General features: G+C 45.6%; 1 protein-coding gene and 1 long non-coding RNA gene across 2 annotated transcripts in view; both read left to right on the plus strand.

Annotated features, from left to right (window-relative positions):
* The first annotated feature begins 8300 nt into the window (after positions 1 to 8300).
* Positions 8301 to 9402, plus strand: LOC309333127. The gene is made up of 2 exons (XR_014152401.1): positions 8301 to 8509; positions 8973 to 9402. It is a non-coding gene; the product is annotated as an uncharacterized lncRNA (long non-coding RNA).
* A 4418-nt stretch (positions 9403 to 13820) lies between these two features.
* The window catches only part of SLC5A5 (solute carrier family 5 member 5), a 37241-nt gene continuing 26050 nt past the window's right edge, over positions 13821 to 25011 (plus strand). Inside the window, exon 1 of the mRNA XM_081846176.1 lies at positions 13821 to 14341. The gene's annotated coding sequence lies outside the window, so the exon portion shown is untranslated. The remainder of the gene's footprint in view (positions 14342 to 25011) is intronic.

Below are 25011 nucleotides of genomic sequence, written 5' to 3' on the forward strand. Positions count from 1 at the left end.
ATGCACTTCTGGACATCAGGAACATGGACTATTTTAAGAATCAGATGTCCCCTTAATTCCTTGTTGTCAGGTGCTCCTTTGTGTTCAGCTCAGGCCTCAGCACAATAATGTAGCACTTGGGAAGGAAGATGCAGCCCAGAAGCCCAGCGCTGGAGGCCAACATAGAGAAGATCTGCACGGCCACCATGTACTTGCCCTTGGTGCTCAGGTAGGTGGGCACAAAAGACACCCAAACATTGCAGAAGACCAGCATGCTGAAGGTGATCAGCTTGGCTTCGTTGAAGGAGCCAGGCAGCTTCCTGGCTAAGAAAGCCACCGTGAAGCAGGTGGCAGCCAAGAAGCCCAGGTAGCCGAGGGCAACGTAGAACATGGCCACAGACCCTTCGTTGCATTGCAGGATGATCTCTTCCACCTGGGAGCGCATGTCGGGCTCTGGGAATGGGGGAGAAGAGCCCAGCCAGATGGTGCAGATGAGAACTTGCCCCCCAGAACAGGAGATGACAATGGAGTTGGCCAGACTCCGGGAGAGCGCGGGGGAAAGAGAAGCCTTGCTGCTGCTGCTGCTGCTGCTGCTGCTGCTGCTTGGGAGAGTAAATTACTGTACTTGCCTTGCCCCACCCACGCTACGCCGCTGGCATCAGCACTTAAAGATGAAGAGCGAATAATTCCACAAACAACAAGCGATGCGGCCAACAGTAAGAGTGTAGTCTCTCCTCAGAAGGAGGAACTGGTCCTTGGCACAGCCAATCATATGACATTTGAACAGTCCCATTTAATAATCAAAACCTTGCACTGTATATTCAAAAGACTAGATGATCTTTCGTCCCAGCTGCACAGCCTCCAACAAAAGCTAGTTACTACTTCCCCAGCGTCAGCCGGTGTTAAGTCCCTTGAAGAGAGGAAGGGGACGAGGAGTTTGTCCTTAAATAACAAGCGTACTGACAAATTTAAATACAACCTTAACCTTCAATTAGGTCATCAATCCTTGATCTTAACACCAAGGAAAGTGAGCCTAACTATACAAAATGGGGACCCAAGATGGAGAACTCTGGGGGGTGCCAAGGATCTCTTAAAGGTGCTTTTAAATATGGAGGCAACACAAATTGACCTCTGTGCAGTCCTCCCCCTTGTCCATCATCATAAACCTCAGAGAGTCCTGCTTGCGTTCCAATCCACAAAAATTCCCACTATCATACTACGCAAGAAAGCATTTTTGTTTCGCTGTGGGATAGTACCAACGAGAGCTTTTATAGACCCTATGCCTAAACCCCTACTGTTGGAGGCAATAACCAAAGAGGGCTCAAAATCTGCTAAACCCGATCCGCCAGTGGTCACCGGAGGGGGTGTTCTACTCCAGGAGAAGAGCTATGTAGCCTCCTCTCCCCTAGCAAAGAACAATGACCATCCGGAAAGTGGCCTGACACCACCAGAAGAGATCGAACTCATTGCCTCCTTTGCAGATTTACCAGTGGTGGAACAAAAAGAAATTATTAAAAGACTGGAATCGCTTAAAACCCAACTTATTAGGAAGCTCAGCTCCAGAGTACTCACGTACAGCGAATATGACTCTCTAGAAGAACCAGATCATATGGATCTCTCAATATCTAATGCTAAATGTATGTCGGCAATGGAGGCGAAGATACAACCCCAAGAAGCAACCACCAGTCCTTCCCTCCAAGTAGAACAATCCTCTGTGCTCTTAATAGATTTACATGACCGTCCATCGAAAAACATCCCTGAAGAAAGTAGCACACAACAGGAAAAATCCCCTTCTACACATTCATCGATGCCTGACCTGGAACCTTCTTATAGCACTGACCAATCAAGAGAAGAGGCGCCTTTGTCAACCTTCCCAAATAGCTCTCTCGCCCAGCCTTATCCCTCTTTGCGGAGTATTATGGATTCAACAGCAAGACCAGTGACGGAACTGATTGAAGACCCAACAGGCCACATAAACCAGGTAGCCCAAAAGACCAGTAGCAGACTACAGAGAGACCAAACTTCTGACGAGATAGCCGGTCCTCCCCGGCTGGCCCACCAAACTCTTTTGGAAAAGGGGTCCGCCCCTGTTCAAGGTCCTACTCCTAGTAGATCGAGTGGCCAAGCTCATCAGTCAGATGACCATGTAAATCCCACTCAGCCTTTGCGAGAGGTTTTTCACCAGAGGAAGATAACTGATTTCTTTATTGGCTCCCCTCTTCCCGTATTAAAGTTGAGCCAATTCTCCAAATGACAGTCAATTGGAGGAACGGGGAAACCCCAGCCTTCAATATTAAGTTGGAACATTGCTGGATGGAGAAGTAAAAAATTAGATCCAGAATTCCAAAAATATATTAATTCCTTCCTTATCATACTATTACAAGAAACTTGGGTGGAGGAGGAAATAGAGTTAAATGGCTATGAGTTTATATGTCTGCCTGCTAGCCCGTCAACGAATGGTGGCCGCCCTAAAGGTGGCCTTACAATTGGTATCTCCCTTAAACTTCGGGCTAGACTCTCACTAGTGCATGCATTTCCGCCTTATGCTATTACCGGACTGATCTCTGGTGGAAACTTCTCTTTATTGGTTACAAATGTCTATTTCCCTCCGGGAGGGTTAGCAGCTGATCTTACTTCTAGATGGGAAGCCCTAGAGGATTTTTTACTTTCTTGTTATCTTAAATATCCCAATGTCCCCTCCATTACTGGAGGCGATTTTAACGCTCGGATAGCCTCAAATTGGGAGGCTCTTAAAAAGTCTAAGTGGTGGGTTGACCCTGGCACCCAAACTTACGATCTAGCATACACCCCTACTAGAATATCAAAGGATGTAAAAGTCAATAAGGCGGGAGTGATGCTTTATCAGATGACTCTACGCCTTAATTTAATTATATTAAATGGCAGGTGTCCTCCAGACATGCCAGGAGAGTTCACCCACCTGGGGCTAAAATCAAACAGTGTTCTCGACTATGTATTGGTTTCCCGGGATCTATTTTTGAATGTTGCCTCCTTTAAAATTGATAATGCTCAATTTAGTGACCATCTACCCCTGACAACCAAGTTATGTGTTGACTGGCAGTTGCTCGACCGCTCCCACCCAATCCCGGTGATTGTGGAGTCGTCCACTAGAGTAAAGGGGACTAGATGGTCCCCTGCCCTTGCTCATAGATATACGGATTTTATCAGAGAAAAGTTTCCTGGTGATCAGCCGGACGTAGGAATAGTTCCGCGTGATCCTATTACTTGTATGAATTTTTTTACTTGCCTGATAGAAGTTTTAACTCGCTTTTTTACTTCTCCAACCTATGGAGTTAAAAACGATTATTTTAAATTTGGCGCCCCTTGGTTCAACTCTGCTTGCAAACTAGCCAGACTCCATCTACATACAATATATAATGACTATAAGCTTTCCGGCGCTCCGGCCTTACCTCCATCTTATTCCCTGGCTAAAAAAGCATACAAGCAGGCCCAGAAATCGGCCAAACGGGAATGGCACTTAAATCGTTGGCAGACTGTAATTTCTGCCTCAAAATCTCATAACTCTCGGAAATTTTGGTCCTTAATAAAGGGAAGAAACACGAAATATCCCTTAACGGTGATCCCGGCCCCTACATGGGAGCAGTTCCTGAGAAAATATTTCTCAGTGGCAGAAGCTCCGGCCACTCATTGGAGACCCTCTAATCCCCTTCCCGTCTGGCCCAATACCGACCCTGCTGAAATCCTAGAATTGATAGCTGAGCTGAAAACTGGTAAGGCCCCTGGGCCAGATTTGGTCCCTGTTGAGGCTATAAAGCTTCATTCTGCATGGTGGGCAGGGATTTTAGCTAAAACATTCGACGCAATTAATGCCACGGGCTTAATTCCAGGAAAGTGGAAGGAGGCCATTATAATTCCTATCTATAAAAAAGGCCCTCCCGGTGACCCAGGGAATTATCGGAATATCAGCCTGCTATCGTCCATTGGGAAAATATATGCCGGTTCTTGCTGGTAAGGTTGATGAAGTGGTCAGCTGAGGCAGACCTGATTGGACATGAGCAAGCTGGATTTAGATTAAACTGATCCACAACAGACCAGGCAATTATTCTTTATCACTTAGCCCGGAAATACTCGACACCTCGACGGGGCCAACTTTGCGCAGCTTTCATAGATTTGAAAGCTGCGTTTGATAGTATCCCGAGGGAATTACTATGGGATAAACTTGCCAGATGGGGAATAGATAGAAGGCTCCTGTGGCTTATCTCCCAACTCCATGCCAGGTCCGTGGCCAGGGTGAGATTATCCCCTGCTGGAGACCTGACTAACCCAGTGCCAATAAATAAGGGTGTACGCCAGGGTTGTATTTTAGCGCCACTTCTTTTTAACTTATTTATCAGTGATATGAGGAACCCTTTAGCCGTCTCACAAAAATTTATCCACTCCCCTCGTATAGCAGATTACCGTTGTCCTTTACTTCTCTACGCAGATGATGCTGTACTACTCTCTTACGCCAGAGTGGGTTTAAGGAGGGCACTAAAGATTTTTGCGACATATTGCCATTCTAATCATCTGTCTATCAACCACACCAAGTCCAAAGTTCTGATATTTTCAAGGAGTCGAAAACTTTATTCATGGAAACTGGAGGGCACGAAAATCGAACAAGTACACAAATTTAAATACTTAGGAATTTATTTTCAATATAATTTAGGGTGGAAAGCGCACGTTGAATATCTTCAAAACAAGACAAAAGCCCTTTCACACTCCCTCCTTCGTTTTTTCTACTCTGAGGGGGCCCTATTCATCCCTGCGGCCTTGAAAGTGTATAGCATTAAAGTGATGGCCACAATGACCTATGCCGCACCTTTATGGGCTGCCTTTGCAAATCTCTCACCTTTAGAGACACTTCAAAGCCAATTCTTACGCCGACTTTTAAAATTACCAACATGCGTAAGTAATGCGGCTATTCGCTTAGAAATGAAGATCCCCTCAGTGGAGTTAGTTATATGGAGGAGAGTTTTGCTTTATTGCATATCTCTATGGCATAAACTCCCGAACCACTATCTCATTCAATGCATGTGGCGAGATGACTTCACAAATTTGTGGTCAGGAAAAATCCATGCCAAATTGCTGTCCTATGAGATCTCGCCCACTGAATTGCTCAAACTGGATCTAAATGTGGCAAAAAGGTGTATAAATCAAAGGCTGGATGATGCGGAGCTATACCAAAATTTCGTAGCTGGTGGTGGAGCCTGCTCGCCGTTAAATTTCGGCATAACCCCTATCTACCGCGCTCCGTCCTACTTTACATCGCTTATGGCCGCGTCTCACCGATATGCCTTCATTAGAGCTAGGTTCAATGTCTTTCCAACAAACGTGCTGAGACATAGATTCACTAAGGGCCAAGTCTCTTCAATGTGTGTTTGTGAAATGAAAACATCGGAATCTCTACATCATGTTATGTTTATCTGCGCTTTGTACAGTTCAGTCCGTGCTAGTATACTAAACTCCATAATCCAGTCTACGGCTGACAAACCAGTAGACCTACAGCTTGCCTGGGTTCTTCAAGATGTGGATCCCTATATCACCCTACAGGTTGCTAAATTCCTAACAGCCGTCCTCTCGTACAAGAGACGGAATGGAATGTTAGCTGATTACTGATAGCTATAAGAATTTTCTATAATGATATCGATTTTAGTGTAGTGCCAAATTTTTTTTTAAAATCCTAATTTTAATCCTAATTTTAAACTTTTCTTATGAATGGCTAGTATCTGTCCTTATGAGTTGTGAACTGTGTTATACTATTTGTGGTTTGTACGAGTTCGCTGTTTTATTTGATTTGTTTTGTTGTATTGTATTGTGGTTTATGATGGGCATAAAGCCAAATAAACAAACATTTGATTTTGATGTGGAAAAATATATAACTCAAGAAAACCCACCAAATTTCTTGCTCTGGGAGCAAATCCTGCTCCAAACCCATCATAAGCAAACATTACAATTCCTCTGTCCAGTTCAGAGGGATTTTGTTCGTTTTTGAGAGACAGAGAGAAAAGTTTAGAGGTGTTTTCTGTTTTAACTGCATTTCTGCAAATTTCAGGACTTCCGAACTTCAGGGCTGCAAATTTCAGGAGTTTGATTCGGGCCCCAAGTGGTCCTTCTGCCTGATGCAGCAATCAAGGAACCCCCCCTCGCTTTTTTTTCCTGCAGAATGATGAGGCAACAACACTGAACACCTCTGGAGATGAAAAAGGCAACCTAATCTTTGTTCTGGGAGATTTGGCTCCATGTCAGGCTAATGACAGCACCCTTTGTTTTGCTTTCTTCTGCGTTTTTGCATAAGAGATGCAATCCATCATCTTTGGGGAGATTGCCCTGGAGACAGGAAAGAAATTTAAATACTGTATGCAGCACAAAATCCAGGCTTTTTTAATCCCCTGGGAAATGGTGGAAGGGAGGGGAGCAGACAAGAAGCCTTCTGCAGGCTTACTCAGGAGTAAGTCCTAATGAACCCAGAGGTGCTTTCCTCCATGGAGGCATGCATTGCACAGAGCCTCTGTTTTATTTTATTTTTAGTGGCAAAGAGACTAACTAGTCATAGAATCATAGAATTGTAGGTGACACCCCTTCGTATATTTGAAGATGGCTATCATGTCTCCTCTCAGTTTCCTCTTTTCCAGGCTAAAGGTAAAGGTAAAGAGACCCCTGACCATTAGGTCCAGTCATGGACGACTGGGGTTGTGGTGCTCATCTCGCTTTATTGGCCGAGGGAGCCGGCATACAGCTTCCAGGTCATATGGCCAGCATGACTAAGCCGCTTCTGGCGAACCAGAGCAGCACACGGAAACGCCGTTTATCTTCCCACCGGAGCAGTACCTATTTATCTACTTGCACTTTGTCGCGCTTTCGAACTGCTAGGTTGGCAGGAGCAGGGACCAAGCAACGGGAGCTGACCATGTCGTGGGGATTCGAACCACTGACCTTCTGATCGGCAAGTCCTAGGCTCTTTTCCAGGCTAAACAGACCCAATTCCTTCAACCGTTCCTCATCAGGCCTGGCTTCCAGGCCCTTGATCATCTTGGTCTCCCTCCTCTGCCCACTTTCCAGCTTGTCAAGATCCTTCTTAAAACATGGTGCCCAGAATTGGAAACAGGATTCCAGGTGTTGCCTGACTAAGGCAGAATAGAGCGGCACTATGACTTCCCTTGATGTGGACACTAGACTTGGTTGATGTAGCCTAGAATAGTGCTAGCTTTTTTGGCTGCTGCATTACACTGTTGACTCATGTTCAGCTTGTGGTCCACCAAGACCCCTCAATCCTTTTCACATGTACTGCTAGTAAGCCACTGGCCTGATCCAGCAGGCTCTGCTTATTATATCGGTGATGGATCTATAGCTATATAAAGATGGCTTCCATCAATTGAGGGGCTACCCCAGAGGAAACCCTGCTCCCCTTGTGACCATGGCTGTTGCATTCAGATGGTCCTGCTTGCCTGCTTCCTAGAAGAGGCATGTGGTGGAGGTGGGGATGCTGGATTTGGTGGGACCCATTTGGCCTGATCCGGGTGCTGCAGGCTCTCTCCTGAAATTCCTACAAATTGCTGTGCATATGCCAAGGCGGACGGAGAGAGGCCAGACAAGGAGTGGCAGATGTTGTGCTTCTCCCCACCCTTCCTCCTTGTTCCAGTTTCCTGCTTTCCTGCTACGAGGGCCTCGATTGGGAAATCACCATCCATTCCTTGGAAGAATTTGTGATTACAGATTAGGCACCTGGAATTAACTGGATCTGTTTTCTCCTTGCAATCACCATGTGAAAAAGGACAGCGAGAGAGAAAGGAGAGAGAGGTAGGGACATGCCCAGAGCCACCCTCTCAATATCCTGGCACAGGCAGCGATTTATCTCCAGGGAAGGCACCTGGATTTTACTCACCCAAAGGAGATTAACCCAGCAACCTATGAAACATCTCATTGTTTGGTGTGTCGCTGGACTCTGCTTTCCCTTGTCAGCTGCTTCCGTTGTTTTCATTTCGTTCTTAAATGTTGCAACCTGCCCTGGGAACCTGGGCATGCAATGAATACAAATAATACTACTAATAATTTGTGCTCTGTATTTATCATTCTTGCTATATCTTTATTTATACTCTGGCTTTTTCTGAGGGTCTCTTGTTTCCCTCCATGCGAGAAGACAGGTTTCAAGGAATCAGGGCCTTCTCGGTGGTGGCACCCTCCCAGCAGAAGTCAAGGAATAAATAACTACACAACTTTTAGAAGTCATTGAAGGCAGATCTGTATAAGGAAGTTTTCAATGTTTGGTATTTTATTTCAGTTTTATAATTTTTTTAATTGCCCCCCGCCTGTTTCAAAGAGGGAATCGAAGTCGAGGTCCCGTTCTAAGAGCCCTCCTAAGTCTCCCGAAGAAGAAGGAGCTGTGTCATCTTAAGAATATGATAACGTCAAAAACATGAGAAACCTACATAAAGGAAGCCTTGGAGGAAGTACGATCATTAGAATCGCCAGTCCATTGGAGAGATCCCGGCACAACCAACCAGCTGTTGAAAAGGTTATTTTGTAACACTTTGTCTAACTTTTACTTTACTTTTGAGCCTCAAATGGCAGACTTTACATTTATGTGCCATTTTGTTGCTATTATTCAAATTTCTTGTAATTTAGTGAAGTGAACGACTACAGATTTCATTATTGGCTTGGATATGTGAGGTAAAATTTTCATTTTTGTTCATGTAGTGCTGATTTTGCAAATAAAAGTGATAACTAACTTGCTTCCTCAAGTTTATTAAAGATCTATGCAGCTGTGATATGCTGAATAGCTTAATGCTGTCCACATGCTCAATTTTTGCCTTTAGTCTCAAATTCTGAAATTTTTAATTCAAATGCATTTGCAAATACTTCGTTGAAATAGTATCTACAAGTCAAACGTTAAACTTTACAGCTGACAATTATTTTGAACAATTTGTTTTTATCAGACAAAATTCTAATCTCTTCTCTTATGTATTTTTGTGCACTAGGCGCAGTTGTGTAGCAGTTGAGTAATGCTGGTTAGCTGTTAAGGTGGCGTGTTGCAGTGCAGAGTGCTTGGCTGTTTCCTGTTTTCTCCTGATTGCTCCTGTAACGATGCCTTGTCGTGCAGAAACAAATGGCTGTCCAGTTAATTATAATTGCCTGACAACTGCACTTCCAGTCACCCGGGCCTTGCATAAAAATAACGGAGCATACAGTGAGCACATCTAGCTGGTGGTAAACACACCTTATTTTTTTCCAGAATGGTAAATTAGACCATCTACATATGTGAACTTGGATATAAACAAATGTAATGTTAAAAGCATTTGATTCATTCCTCTGTAAGTTCTGATATGGAGTATCTCTTACAACATTCTATACTATAACCACTGTGTCTGTAGTTTAATAAAACACTTACTTGGTGTTCAGTTTTTTGAACTCTTAAAAAAAAAAAATAATAATAATTTTTTTAATTAAGTTTTCAAAGATTTAACATATATCAACAAACAAGAAATTAATCTTTTTCCGACTTCCACCCCATTTCCCAGAGTGATCTAATTTCTTCCCCTCTGCTGCGCACTTCCTTCTCGATACTGTAATCTCTAATTCTAAGAATCATAGAATCATAGAGTTGGAAGAGACCACAAGGGCCATCGAGTCCAATCCCCCCTTCTGTTGCTCTCATTTCTAATCCTGCCTGCGAGTTAATCAAACTGCAATATTTCCTTAAATAGTCTGAAAAGGGCTTCTATCCTTCCACAAAGCAATAATCATTTGGTTCTCCTGTTTTGGCTGTTAACTTTGCCAGTTCAGCATAGGCAACCACCACTGCCACCAACCAATCAATCTTTATTGCCGTCAAAGACCTGACAGTCAACAATGACCACCACCATTTTATTATCAGTACCCTGCCTATGTGACTGTTGCTCAAGCCACTCTAGGCAGCTTATCAAAACATAATGAAACAACCTTATTTATCCATTCTTCTTTGGTGGGAACTTCTTCTTCCTTCCACTTTTGTGCCTAGACAATTTAATCATCTTTTTTGGAATTTCTGTCCCTTTAATCCCTAATCTTAGGGATTATTATGTTTTTCTATGTGCTAGAAACCCCCCAGAATGGCTGGGGCAATCCAGTCAGATGGGCGGATATAAGAAATAAGTTATTATTCTTATTATTTTGCACCAGCTACAACTTCTGGATCAATCTCAAGGGCAGCCACACAGAGAGCACACTGCAGTAGTCCAATAATAGAGGTTACCACCACTGGCCAGTGTGCTTTAAAGGAAGATTGATGGGCACTGCAAACTTTAAATGACATGAAGAAACATCCCTAAGTGATCTGATGTGTTGCGATGAAACATTTTAAGTCTCATGTTATGTACTAAGCTTGGATCCTAGAACAATAGGCAGGTAGGATCCTAGAATGCAAGAACCTGATTGGCCTGCAGGAGCAGCCCAATCAGACCCCAGGAAGGAAGCAGAATCAGTCAACCAGACGGGACCCATTGTGTAAATAATGTATATAAAGTCAGAGGTTTTTTGGGGGGGAGGATGGATTCCTTCACTGTTTTATGAGCTGCAATAAAGAACATGAAATCACTATGCAACTCCGAGTATATTTCACTGGCGACGAAGGTGGGATCCCACTGAGCTGTCTGCCGCGCACCGCACCACAGCCCACCACTGACCACACTGCTGCATCGCACCGCACATCCAGGCTACAGCTCCAGAACCCAAGGACCCAGAATGGCAACAGACAGCAGCTTCATGCCGTTCAGCCCAGCATCAGGACCCCCTCGCACCTGAAAATATCACGACCGTTCCCTACAACACGATGGAACGGCTGAAGGGGCACTTCTCGCAGCAAGCCTCGGTGGTAGTGTGTCACAACGCCTTCTACGCAAAGCAGCAGGCCCCTGGAGAAACCATAACCTCCCTCTGCCAGGCTGCCAGGCTCTGCAACTTCACAGAGCTGGAGAACATGCTCTGCGACTGGCTCATGGGTGGCCTGAGGGACGAGAAGCTGCTCTTCCATGCCAAGAAGGACCTGACATTCCAGGTCGCCCTAAAGGAGGCCCTGGCAACCGAAGCCGCTGAGAGGTTTGCACAAGGATTCCAGCCAAACTCATCGTCCCAACCGAGGGTCCACCACGAAGACCTCACCGACTCATAATCCGACAGGGAGGACATGCACTGAGTGCAGCAGCTTCCACAAGCCGCACGCCCACCACAACTGCCTCGGCCAGAAGAGGGGAACTGCGCGACCTGTGGGGAGAACCACGAGCAGAGGACTTGCTGTTTCTGCAGTGCAGAATGCTGACAATGCAGAAAAGTGGGACACATCGCCCAGGTGTGCCTGGCCTGCCCAACGCCTCACATCTGATAGCCGACCTAAGAGTCCCGGGCCCCACGGTCCGACACCAAAGCAACTTGACAGAGATCACGGACTGTCAGGTATAGCAGTTGCCCCATTCCAACGTAGAAAAAAATAACATTGAGGTACAGATATAGGAGGGACGCGGGTGGCACTGTGGGTTAAACCACTGAGCCTAGGACTTGCCAATCAGAAGGTCGGCGGTTTGAATCCCTGCGACAGGGTGAGCTCCCGTTGCTCGGTCCCTGCTCCTGCCAACCTAGCAGTTTGAAAGCACGTCAAAGTGCAAGTAGATAAATAGGTACCGCTCTGGCGGGAAGGTAAATGGCGTTTCCGTGCACTGCTCTGGTTCGCCAGAAGAGGCTTAGTCCTGCTGGCCACATGACCCGGAAGCTGTACGCCGGCTCCCTTGGCCAATAAAGCGAGATGAGTGCCGCAACCCCAGAGTCAGCCACGACTGGACCTAATGGTCAGGGGTCCCTTTACCTTTACCTTTACAGATATAGGGGGCCCTGTGCTGCATGGAGCTCGATACAGGCTCAACCCTGTGCATAATCTCAGCATGGGCATTAAAGAAGTTGTGTCCAAATGGTGGCCCCAAGCTCAGGCTGGCCCCATTCACCCTCCAGGACTTCCAAAATTTTAAGGTCCCCATGATGGGGGTGGGAACCTTCAATGTACAAGACTGAGGGTGTAAGTGGCAGTTAGACTTGATTGTGGTCAAGGGGCCCTAGGCCAGCTTACTGGGGTTGGTGTGGTTCGGGCCACTGGGACTAGCCATCACTGGGGTGAACCACACCAGCTCCTATGTGGATGTGGACGCCATATGCAAAGCATTTCCGGAGGTTTTTGACGGAGCATTGGGATGATATACTGGCCCCGTTGGCCTACAACTAGATCCTGCTGAGTGAAGGCCTGCCGAGTCCCGTTTGCCCCGAAACCCCGCATAGACGAGGAATTAGACCGGCTTGTGGAACAAGGAGTGCTGGAGCCGGTGCCCAACGCCCCCTGGGAAACCCCGATCACCATGCCCATCAAGCCCAACGGCTCGGTCTGCATCTGTGCAGTCTACAAATGTACCACAAACAAGGCCCTTACGGCTCATGCATACCCAGTGCCAGTGGTCAGCCATGTCCTTGCCACCCTGGCAGGGTCTAATATTTTTGGCAACCTAGACTTGGCCCAGGCCTACCAGCAGTTGCCAGTTGACGAGGCCACCGCTGAGACTCGTACTCCAAATGGCTGTCAAACAGTCTGTCAAACAGGACCCATTGTGTTAATAATGTATATAAAGCCAGAAGTGGTTTTTTTTTGGGGGGGGGGGGAATTCCTTCACTGTTTTACAAGCTGCAATAAAGAGCATGAAATCACTACACGGCGCCAAGTATATTTCATCTCCTCAAGCCATGTGCCGCACAGTTGCTGTATCTGGGCTTGGCTTGGAGAAATCAGGGTGCAAATAAAGAAACAAGCCCATTTGCAATTTGGCCCTGGATAAGATTAAAAAGAGGATTGGCTCAAAGGGTGAGCGGGACTAAAATCTGTGGCTGGCAGAGAGTTCTGTTCACAAGGAGGAAAAGGGTGCAAGAGGTGAGAGTCCTCTACCTTCTGAACATTTAAATTTGGATGGCAAGCCACCCTGGGACAGAAATGATGACGGGCTAGTTCATACCCTGGGACGTGGGTGGCGCTGTGGTCTAAACCACAGAGCCTAGGGCTTGCTGATCAGAAGGTTGGTGGTTCGAATCCCCGTGACAGCGTAAGCTCCCGTTGCTTGGTCCCTGCTCCTGCCAACCTAGCAGTTCAAAAGCACGTCAAAGTGTAAAGAGATAAATAGGTACCACTCTGGCGGGAAGGTAAACGGCGTTTCCATGTGCTGTTCTGGTTCGCCAGAGTCCTGCTGGCCACATGACCCGGAAGCTGTACGCCGGCCCCCTCGGCCAATAAAGCGAGATGAGTGCCGCAACCCCAGAGTCGTCCGCGACTGGACCTAATGGTCAGGGGTCCCTTTACCTTTAGTTCATACACTACAACATTTCTCTGATGAAAATAGGGACATCCTAAGGAAAAAGCAGGATCAAATTGGAAACTGGGACGGCTTCTGTAAATCCAGGACTGTCCCTGGAACTTAGGGACACTTGGAGGGTCTGCTGGTCATTGTCATGGAGGTGACAAACTTAATTATTGCAGCCCCCTCTGACTCTCAGGACCTCTCCAGATTCCCAGCTGCTGCTTCTAGCTCTCCTTGGCCAGGCTCCATTAGAGAAACAATGTCATGTGACCAAGACCCCTGAGAGCGGAAGCCGCCAGGCAGGCTGGGCAGTCCTGGGGCCGAGTCAAGTCCTCCAGGCCTGACGGCCAGCGGGGGAGGCACGCTGAGTCATGTGACCGGGCAGCCAGTTTCTCTCTCTGGCATGTGACTCATTCTCCTTCGAAGTGGCAGCCATTTTGTATCTCTGTTCTCTGTAAGATTTCAGTCTGTCGCCTCAGTTCTGAGCAGTGTGGAATCTCAGGCAGACAGTTTGGAAGCAAGTTGTTGAGGAAGAAGTTGATTTTAACCCAGTAAAGCTCTTCTTCTCTAAAACTCTGCATTGTTAATTTACGCTGCGCGTCAAACAAAGGGGTTCGTTTTTGGAGCCCAGCTCCCCAAGGGACTCCCCTAAGTCCCTGATGGGTCAGAGAAGAATGGATGGAGGCCGGAACCAGCAGAAGGAAAGCAGAGAAGACCTTTATTTTCCTGTTGCAGCTGAGTCTCCTGGTCTTTTGCAAGGAGGTGACTGCGACCCCCAACAAAGCTGTGCAGGAACTTTTAAAGACTTTGGCATTTGCCTCGCCCCTTAGCCAAAGACCACCCAAAAGCCTCACACAGAAATCTGCATCTGCAACAGAAATTGGAGAGTACGGCTTGCCTCCTGTCTGCCAAGATACCTGACGATGGCCGCTCCTTCCATTACCTGGCCAGTCTTCTGAGATGGCAAATACCTTAGTTCTGGAATTCAGGTAACAGACCTCCTCTATTCATACACAAAATGTGTCCTTAAGACAAGATTTGAAGGATTTGTCTAATGGGAAAGGTTTCTACAACATATTTCCTTCGGCAGAGGAAATATTTGGAGTTATTAGTACAGCAAGCCCTCCAGGGCTCCTATTTTCCAGGGACAGACCCAGAAGCCATTTTGGTTTCTGATTTGATTCCCGAATGTCCTGTTTTTCCTTAGGATGTCCCTATCTTCATTGGAAAAATGTTGGAGGGTCTGGAGTTATCCAGCACCAAGACATCTAAAGGTAACGCTGTATAGAGAGGGTTTTTTGTTGTTGTTTTTTTAAAAAACCACATTTCATTATTATTATTATTATTATTATTATTAAGTTTTACATTGCAAATTTAAATTCAAACATTAAACATTAACATCATCATTTAGGATTCCCTGAATCCTTTGACTCCCCTCCACCCTTCCATGGTTACCATTATCAGTATTTTTTCAACAACTTCACTTATTTTCTCTATTTAAAAAATAATAATAATCCATTCTTTCCCTTAGTTTTTTAACACAAGTGTTACTCAAATCCTGCCAAAGTTTTTAGTTGTTTACAGTGTTCTCTTAAATACATTATAATTTTTTCCCATTCCTTCTTAAAGTTCTTCTCTTCCTGGTTTCTGATTCTCCCGGTCATTCTCGCCATTTCGCCAATCTTCATCAACCATTTGTCTCTGGTCGGGACTTTATCTTCTTTCCAACTCTGGGCCAGTAGCATCTGTGCTGCTGTCGTTGTGTACATAAATAGTCGTTATAAGATAAAGCTTTCCACAAGGGCCAACACTGATGCCAAAATCCAGCATCTCCTGAGCTCTGCGACTGTGGCTTTCTCCCAATTGAAGTGCAGAGTATTTGAGGACTGGGACATTTGCTGGGAAACCAAAATCTTTGTTTACAAAGCTGTTGTACTACCAACTTTACTGTATGCTTGTAAAACGTGGACCACTTATAAACACCATCTCCAACTCTTCGAAAGATTCCATCAACAGTGTCTCTGAAAAATTGTACACATCACTTGGGAAGACAGGCGAACTAATACCAGTGTACTGGAAGAAGCAAAGATCACCAGTGTTGAAGCAATGATTCTTCAACATCAACTTCGTTGGACTGCTCATGTTGTGCGGATGCCTGATGATCGTCTTCCAAAGCAAATACTCTATTCCGAACTTAAAAATGGAAAGTGTAATGCTGGTGGCCAACAAAAGAGGTTTAAAGACTCTTTCATGGCAAATCTAAAAAAAAGTAGTATCAACACCAACAATTGGAAAACACTGGTCTGTGAGTGCTCCAATTGGAGAATAGCCTTTCCCAAAGGTGTCATGGGCTTTGAAGATATCGAACTCAGGATGAAAGGGAGAAACAGGCTAAGAGGAAGGCACGCTTGGCAAACCCTCACCAGGATCAACTCCTGCCTGGAAACCAATGTCCCCACTGTGGAAGGACGTGTGGATCCAGAATTGGCCTCCACAGTAACTTACGGACTCACTTTTAAAACCGTGTTTATGGAAGACAATCTTACTCAGCTATGAGTGATCGCCAAAGAAAGAAAGAAAGACATAAATAGTCGTTTCTGCTCCTTGGTATCTGTTTTTTTCACAAACATCATTTTAAACATTTTTTCAACTCATTTCCCATCATTTCCCAGAAGGCTTTTGTTATCTTGTACGTCCACCACATATGGTAGATAGAATGTGCCTTCCTTCTCCTTACATTTCCAACATACATTTGAAGCAATTCTATACATCTTTGCTAATTTTATAGGTGTTAAGTACCACTGGTACATTATTTTCATATAATTCTCCTTCAACGCACATTCTCCTTCATTATGTTTTTTATATATGTTGGAAGTTGCCCAGAGTGGCTGAGGAACCCAGTCAGATGGGTGGGGTGTAAATAGTAAAATTATCATTATGGAATGGGACGTCCCTATTTTCAACAGAGAAATGTTGGAGAGTCTGGGAGTTACCAATGCAGCTTCTGCATGCTAAAATAAAGTGTGATTTCCTCAGAGAATATTTTATAAATTTTGAAAGGCAAAGGATTGGTTTCCTGCAAATTTTGTGCCTGTTATGTTTGTGCACCCTCATTTTTTTTATAGCAGCTCCCTCCTGGCCTCTCCTTGCATGTGCAAAACAACTGGGTGCCTCCAATTTATCGCCTTGGCTCTGTGCACCCGCCTCTAGTGGGTGTCATAAATTCTTTGGGTGTCAGAGGCACCTGGGTGTTTGCATTGCCCAGAGGGAAAAATAGGTGTCAAATTTTTTCAAGTGGCACCTTCCCATGTTGACTCTGAACCACTGACCAGGAAGAAGGCAGCTGCATTATTTGATTTCATCTGTTTGCAAAAGGTGTTTTCCTTTCATTAGAAAAGGAATCGAAAACAAAACTGGCAGCCTAGTAATGCAATTATGCAAATCGACGGCGAGGCTGCATTGGGACGTATGCTGTGGTCAGTTTGGGTCGCCTCCTCTGGAAAAGGATATCCAGGATTTGAAAAAAGTTTTGGAAAAGAGCAACCCAAATGATCCAGGGATTGGAGCAACTCCCCTATGAAGAAAGGTTAAGATTAAAAAATAAATAAAGTAATTAACACCAAATAATGTTTCTGTACAGTCAAGTTAATTGTTTTTATTACCATCTCCATATCCTCCAACATTTCTCTGATGAAAACAGGGATGTCTTTAATAACAACAACAACAATATTACCCACCCATCTGCCTGAGTTCCCCTAGCCATTCTGGGTGGTTTCCAACATATATAAGAGAATAACAACAACAACAACAACAACAATAATAATAATTTATTATTTATACCCCGCCCACCTGGCTGGGTTTCCCCAGCCACTCTGGGCGGCTCCCAACCAAATTAAGAAACTTCTCTATACATGGCTGCCTTCAGATGTCTTCTAAAGGTTGTATAGTTATTTACCTCCTTGGCTTGGGGGTCACATAACTCCATAACCTCCAACATTTCTCTGATGAAAATAGGGACGTCCAATGGGAAAGTAGGATCAAATCAGAAACCGGGATGGCTTCTGTAAATCCAGGACTGTCCCTGGAAAATAGGGACACTTGGAGGGTCTTCCTTCCCCCCAAAATTGCCAGTGTGTGACATTGTAAGAGCAGATCACACAGATTCTTGAAGAATTCCTCTAATAGCTTTGAAAACAAAACAATTGGGGGCTGATTCCAACATATTTGCTTCTAGGCAGCCAAGAGAATGCAAGAAAAATGACACCCATATCTCTTGATACTTCTGTGCAATAGCAATGGCTTGAGCTCAAACAAAGGACTTTCACATATTTGCTCAAGGAAACTTCTTCCACTAGCTCAATGGAAGTTTTTTTTTCTTTTTAAAAAGAAAAATTGACCGTTGACGACTATGCCACACAAACCAAGACGTCCCTTGGTTTCAAAATCAATTGGCAGGAGTGGCTGCAGTTTAAGGAAACTTAGGTCTAGGTCCCCCATGGGCTTATGAAACCAGTTTTGCCATTTCTGTGGCTCCTGATTGCAATTAGATGGGGTTGAAATCACAGGGTTGCGGGTTTGAACCCCACCTTAGGCAAAGACCTTGGGTGACACCTGGCTTGAGAGCAGTACATGTGAAAAGGATCTAGGAGTCTTGGTTGACCACAAACTTGACATGAGCCAACAGTGTGACGCGGCAGCTAAAAAAGCCAATGCAATTCTGGGCTGCATCAATAGGAGTATTGCATCTAGATCAAGGGAAGTAATAGTGCCACTGTATTCTGCTCTGGTCAGACCTCACCTGGAGTACTGTGTCCAGTTCTGGGCACCACAGTTCAAGAAGGACACTGACAAACTGGAACGTGTCCAGAGGAGGGCAACCAAAATGGTCAAAGGCCTGGAAACGATGCCTTATGAGGAACGGCTAAGGGAGCTGGGCATGTTTAGCCTGGAGAAGAGGAGGTTAAGGGGTGATATGATAGCCATGTTCAAATATATAAAAGGATGTCACATAGAGGAGGGAGAAAGGTTGTTTTCTGCTGCTCCAGAGAAGCGGACACGGAGCAATGGTTCCAAACTACAAGAAAAAAGATTCCACCTAAACATTAGGAAGAACTTCCTGACAGTGGGAGCTGTTTGACAGTGGAATTTGCTGCCAAGGAGTGTGGTGGAGTCTCCTTCTTTGGAGGTCTTTAAGCAGAGGCTTGACAACCATATGTCAGGAGTGCTCTGATGGTGTTTCCTGCTTGGCAGGGGGTTGGACTCGATGGCCCTTGTGGTCTCTTCCAACTCTATGATTTTATGATTCTATGAAAGAAATCCTGCATTGCAGGGGGTTGGACTAGATGACCCCTGGTGTCCTTGTCAGCTGCATGATCCTATGTCTATGTCTGAAGCACAACAAAAACCACCCAGGAAGCTTCATAAAAGGGGGGTCCGAACCTGAGACCGAGCCCTGGGTTAATCCGGAACATGGATGTACATGCCCCAAGAATGTGAAATCACACGTTTCCCATTGTGTAAAAACATAATATTGCTTTAAAAAGAATTGGTGCAGCGCTCGCAGTTCAGAGTTCGTGCCCTGGCATGCCCTGCTCTCTCTTGCTTGACTTAGTGGGATCTCCGCCTTTTGGCCCTGCTGACCCAGTTTGGTTTGACCCAGATTGAGCGGGGCTCTTACATCACTGAATCTGGGGATGTTTGTTTGTGCCTGATCCGCTTTGCCCCTGGGCAGAGGAGAGAGGGTGATGTTGCATCTGTCGTCAGTTTTTTGACAGGCCCCCCAATCTGCAGATTACAAATTGCAAAAGCAGGAAACCTGACAGGTCTCTGCCCCCAGGGAGCCTACAGTTTGATGCAATTGCTGGGAGGAAGCAAGGAGGCGATGAAGAGGCAGGACTTGGGAGCAAGAGGGCTGAGCGCCCAGCTGAAGCGTCATGGGATTTGGGAGTTGAAGTGCAGGGCTGAGTTTGTGAAGAGGTAATTCTGGAGGATAATAATAATAATAATAATAATAATAATAATAATAATAATAATAATAATATCCCTCCCATCTGATGGGGGAGTAGGGAAGCTGCCTTACGCAGAGCCACACCATTGGCAGATTGGTGGCTGTGGAGAGAGCTGGATTCATAGAATCGTAGAAGTGGAAAGGAACCTGAGGGTCATCTAGTCCAACCCCCTGCAAGGCAGGAATCGAACCTGCAACCTTGGCATTATCAGCACCACACTCTCACCAACTGAGCTATCCAGGCTTTGAGATGCCATGACCTTTGCTCTTCTTTTTCATATGCAGGTAACGAAAGGTCTCTGGCTTGGAACGCCCACGCCCCTCACACCACCTCCTTGGCATCAGGTCACTATGCCCTTGATCGCTTCTCATCTCCTGCCGGGGCGAACCTCGGCTTTCCATGCAAAAACAATCAGATCTTTCTCCCAGCGTCTGCAGGCAGGGGCAAAGTTTTGGGCACAGCAAACTCCCCTCCCTGCCCTCATGCCTCTTTTCGGGCTGGAGATATTAAAAGCTATTGAAAGAGGGTGCCAACAGACGGGCGCAAAGCCCTTTGCTCACAGAGCGTCCCAGAATGGGTGGGAATTTGCCCACCACCACCGCTAAAATGAAAATTTAAAAATCTTCTTCTTCTTCCTCCTCCTCTTCTTCTTCTTCTTCATCTGCTTCATCTTCCTGAGGGTCATCTAGCCCAATCCCCTGCAATGCAAAGGTCGTTCCAGAACATGGAAAAGAATAAACTGTTGGAATCTACGATGGCCATGATATGCATGAAAAGAAAATCAGCTAGTATGGCAATTGTGATTCATCTTTGAATTGTTTTTGGAGATGGATGAAAGAGGATATTACAAGACATTTAGTGGAGAGGAAGATTTGTCAAAGGCAGCTTGTCAACATCCTTCTTAAATTGTGGAGCCCAGAAATGGACACAGTCTTCCAGGAAGGGGCTGACCAAGGCAGAAGAGAGCGGCACTGTGACTTCCCTTGATCTGGACACTAGAATTCTCTTGATGCAGCCTAGAAGAGCATTAGCATTTTTTGGTGCTGCATCAGACGGTTGACTCATGTCAAGTTTGCGGTCTACTAAGATCCCGAGATCCTTTTCACATGTAATGTTAGTAAGCCACGTGTCCCCATCCTATATTGGTGCATCTGGTTCTTCCTGCCTAAGTGCAGAACCGTACATTTGTCCGCGGGTGGCGCTGTGGGTAAAACCTCAGTGCCTAGGGCTTGCCGATCGAATGGTCGGCGGTTCGAATCCCCGCGGCGGGGTGAGCTCCCGTCTTTTGGTCCCAGCTCCTGCCCACCTAGCAGTTCGAAAGCACCCCTAAGTGCAAGTAGATAAATAGGTACCGCTTTATAGTGGGAAGGTAAACGGCGTTTCCGTGTGCTGCGCTGGTGCTGGCTCGCCAGAGCAGCTTCGTCACGCTGGCCACGTGACCCGGAAGTCTCTTCGGACAGCGCTGTCCCCCGGCCTCTTAAGTGAGATGGGCGCACAACCCTAGAGTCAGACACGACTGGCCCGTACGGGCAGGGGTACCTTTACCTTTACCTATTCCATAAGAATAATAAAAAAGTATTATTTATTCCCCACCCATCTGACTGGGATGCAGCAGCCACTCTGGGCGGCTTCCAGCATACATAAAAACATAATAAAAGATTGAAAAATTTCCCTATCCAGGACTGCCTTCTGGTGTCTTCTATACACCAGAACTCCACACCCTCCAACATTTCTCCAATAAAAATAGGGACACCATAAGGAAAAGCGGGACATTCCAGGATCAAATCAGAAACTGGGACAGCTCCTTTTGGTGTTGGACTAGATGACCATTGGGGTCCCATCCAACTCTACAATGATTTGATTTTGTAAATCTGGGACTGTCCTGGAAAATAGGGGCACTTGGAGGGACAGCTGAAATTCATTTTGTTAGCTTTGGCCCAGTTCTCAAATCTTTTATGGCCATAGAATCATAGACTGGTATTTGGCCACTGGGCTAGATCACAGAATCATGGAAGAGTTGGGAGGGACCCCGAGGGTCATCTAGTCCAACCCTCTGCAATGCAGGAATCTTTTACCCAGTGTGGGGCTCGAACCCACAACCCTGAGATTAAGAGTCTCCTGGTCTACTGACTGAGCTGTCCAGGCCCTTTGGGTCTTATCCAGCAGCCAGGCACTTCTTGGGTTCTTCTGCTTCTTTATCATAGCAAAATCTCGAGCAATGAAAGACGTCCACCATAAGGAATGTGAGGTTCTCAGTCTGCCCCACTGCCTCTGGCAGCCTGATCTGTCTTGCAGGGTTAAAAGTATTTCCTTGCGAGGCAGGCACACCCTGCGTGTAAGGGCCCCCCATGGCTTTCCCACCCACCCAGCCTGGATTATGAATTATGCAAGCGCTATTGATCTTGGCACCTGGGGAACAAAGGTGCACAGAGTGATGCAGCAGAAAGGAGGGAGATGCGTTTATTCTCTAGGGTGTGGAAGGGAAAGATGATTAAGAGACGGGAAACTCTCAGGGAGAAGGAGGAAATGTTTCTTCATGGCGACTGAGGGAAAATGAAAAGAACATTTAGTTCAGAGGTCGTCCACGAGCCCTAGGCATGACGCGTCAACATTTGCTTTCTCATGAGGACTAGCGGCATGGGGATTAAAAAAAGAGAGAACATTTACTTTGGTAGACAGAGGAAAGTCCGCAGACCCTGACATTTGCTTTCTCATGAGGACTAGCGTCAGGATGTGGTTCATTACATCATGGCCATAAGTTATATCAGACCAAAGGCCTTTCTAGTAAATGATGCTCAATTTCATATAACACCGGTCCTGAAAGACCTTCTCAGTACGCCCTGTGGAAAGCCCTCCCGTCATATGTCAAGGAAATAAACAACTATCTGACTTCTAGAAATGCATTTTAAAAGACATCTGAAGGCAGCCCTGTTTAGGGAAGCTTTTAATGTCTTTTGTTTTATCACTATCGTCATCATCATCACCATCATCATCATCATCATATGCGGAAGGACAAGCCTGTCAATTTCAAGGACTCTCAGTTCCACGTTTTCCCAATCCTCCATTTTGTTTGCCAGATTTTTGGGAAATGTTTGCTCCATTTTTTTAAAGTCCTTGTGAAAATCCATTAGAATTCCAGCCTGCATTTCTCCTAATAAGCACCTTCCTGCAAGCCCATATGCAATGCATTCCTGTATGTTATTTTTGCAGATAGCTGCATTTTTAAATGCACATTTCCCCCTAATCTACATGTTTCTTTGGCTGCAGAGATGCATTGCAAAAATTTGGAGATGCACAATTTTTCCCCTGAAGGATAGAGAAGTTTTGGTTCGCGTGTTGTTTTGGAGAGAGCCACGAATCCCGACTTCTCCATCCTCCGCATCCTCTGCTCCACCAGGCTGGTGCTCTTCATTCAGATTCTACCTGCAGGGTGGGAGAGATCCTGCCATTCAAGCCCTTCCCCAAGTGCCCGGTTGCATGAAACCAGCATCCTTCCTTCGCCACCTGCTGTTCCTGAACGGGAAAAGCAGGCTGCTCAAAGGGCAGGTTGTGCGTGGCATCATAGAATCATAGAACTGTAGAGTTGGAAAGGACCCCAGGGGCCATCTAGTCCAACCTCCTTGCAATCCTGGAATCTCCCTCTGCTTAAAAACCTCCCAGAAGGAGAGTCTGCCACCTTCCATCCCATGGTCGAACAGCTCTTTCTGTCAGAAAGTTCTTCCTGATGTTGAGTTAAAAACTCCTCTCGTCACTTGAAGCCATGGGTTCGAGTCCTACCTTCCAGAGCAGGAGAAAACCAGTTTGCTCCATCTTCCCTGTGACAGCCCTTGAGCTATTGGAAGATGGCTCTCCTGTCTCCTCTCAGTCTCCTCTTTCCCAGGCTAAACATCCCCAGATGCTGCAGCTGTTCTTGAACACATAATAATTGTGAGGATTCATTCTGTCACATGCGGCTGCTTGTACTGAGTTTTTGTCTCTCTGTGTGATGAAGATTGTTGGCTCAAATTAGCCATGCTGTCAGGGGGCTTAGGTTGCTGTCTTTTGGGGCTGTATATATAATAAAGGGGAGCCACAACAGGGTGACGCCATCCTCTTTCATTTGTGCTGATTTCAGTTTGTTGGTTAGCTTTTGCAGCAGGGCTGTTTCTGATTACTGTTTGTTTGTTTGTTAGAGTATGAAGAAAAAATGCACAAAAATATCTTTTCCCCACAAAAACTTGAATCTAAATATCTTATCAAAGGAAAAGAGGGAAGAAAAAGAGTAAGAAAGAGGGAAGAGAAAGAAAGAAAGGGTAAAAAGGAATGCCAAGGTTGCAGGTTCGATTCCTGTAAGGGACAGCTGCCTATTCCTGCATTGCAGGGGGTTGGACTGGATGACCCTCAGGGTCCCTTCCTACTTAGATTCTGTGGATTATGTCCCCCTCTAGTAGGGTTGTTTCTCATACAGTTTTGTACCAGTGGCCCATGTTCACTCCTGACAGGTCTCTCCAATGTCTGGTTATGACACTCCTATCTGCAAGTAGCTTATGCGCTGTTGTTTTTTATAATGTTAGTGTCCATTGTCATCTTGAAAAATACTTAGTAGGGCCGGTTCTGGAGAGGCTCCTAATACATGCTTAGTTATTTTGCAGATTTCTCCTCAGAATGACATTCAAGAGCATTGGATTTCTGAGCTGAGGCTTCCAGAACTACACACAATATTCCTTATTCTCCATATACTCATTGTATGGAAATTGACAACAGCAAAAATGGATTCTAGGCTGCCCAGTGGTGGCCAAGAGACTGATATGGATGAATTGGAAGAAGAAGAAGAAGAAGAAGAAGAAGAAGAAGAAGAAGAAGAAGAAGAATTTTATCTATACCCCACCCTTCCCGGTTCAGAAAACCAGGCTAAGGGTGACTAACAACAAATTTAAACCACTTAATTGATGTAACAAAAGACATCATAAAATACAGTATAAAACGTGAATAACAATAAATTCAGAATTCAAAAATCAGTTTAGGGGGAAAATCCATCAAATAAACATTAGATGTTTATTTAGCCAGGGCTAGCTGGCTAAATTAGTCCTGTTTGGGCCAGCGAGGAGACCAGGGGAGAATTAGCTGTGGGGTCTCAGAGCAGGTAATCTTCATAAATAGGGGAGAGGGAAGGAAGGAAGGGGAATAAAAGATCAGGCTAAGTTCAAATTGAAAGCCAGGTGGAATAGCTCTGTTTTACAGGCCCTGCAGAAGGAAGTTAAATCCTGAAGGGCCCTGGTCTCTTGGGACAGAGCATTCCTCCAGATCAGAGCCATCACTGAGAAGGCCCTGGCCCTGGTGGAGGATAGTCTGGCTTCCTTAGGGCCCAGGACCTCTAAACTATGGTTATTCATGGACCTTAATGTCCTCTGCGGGGCAGACCAGGAGAGGCTGTTCCGTAAATACGAGGGCCCTATTCCTTCATCAATGGTTCGACAACATGACAATATTGGCAGCGTATGAATGGACTGCTTATAGAGGCAGACTTCCTTTGGATAAATACCATGATATTGGGAATGAGTTTTACACAGAATATATTAGGTTACTGACAATTATCTTTCCTGGAAGTTTGAGCTGAGATTCCTGTATTGCAGGGGTTGGACTGGATGACCCTCGGGGTCAGATAATAAGAA

Source organism: Podarcis erhardii (genome assembly GCF_964252035.2).
Source record: "Podarcis erhardii genome assembly, chromosome: 18".
Taxonomy (NCBI): Eukaryota; Metazoa; Chordata; class Lepidosauria; order Squamata; family Lacertidae; genus Podarcis; species Podarcis erhardii.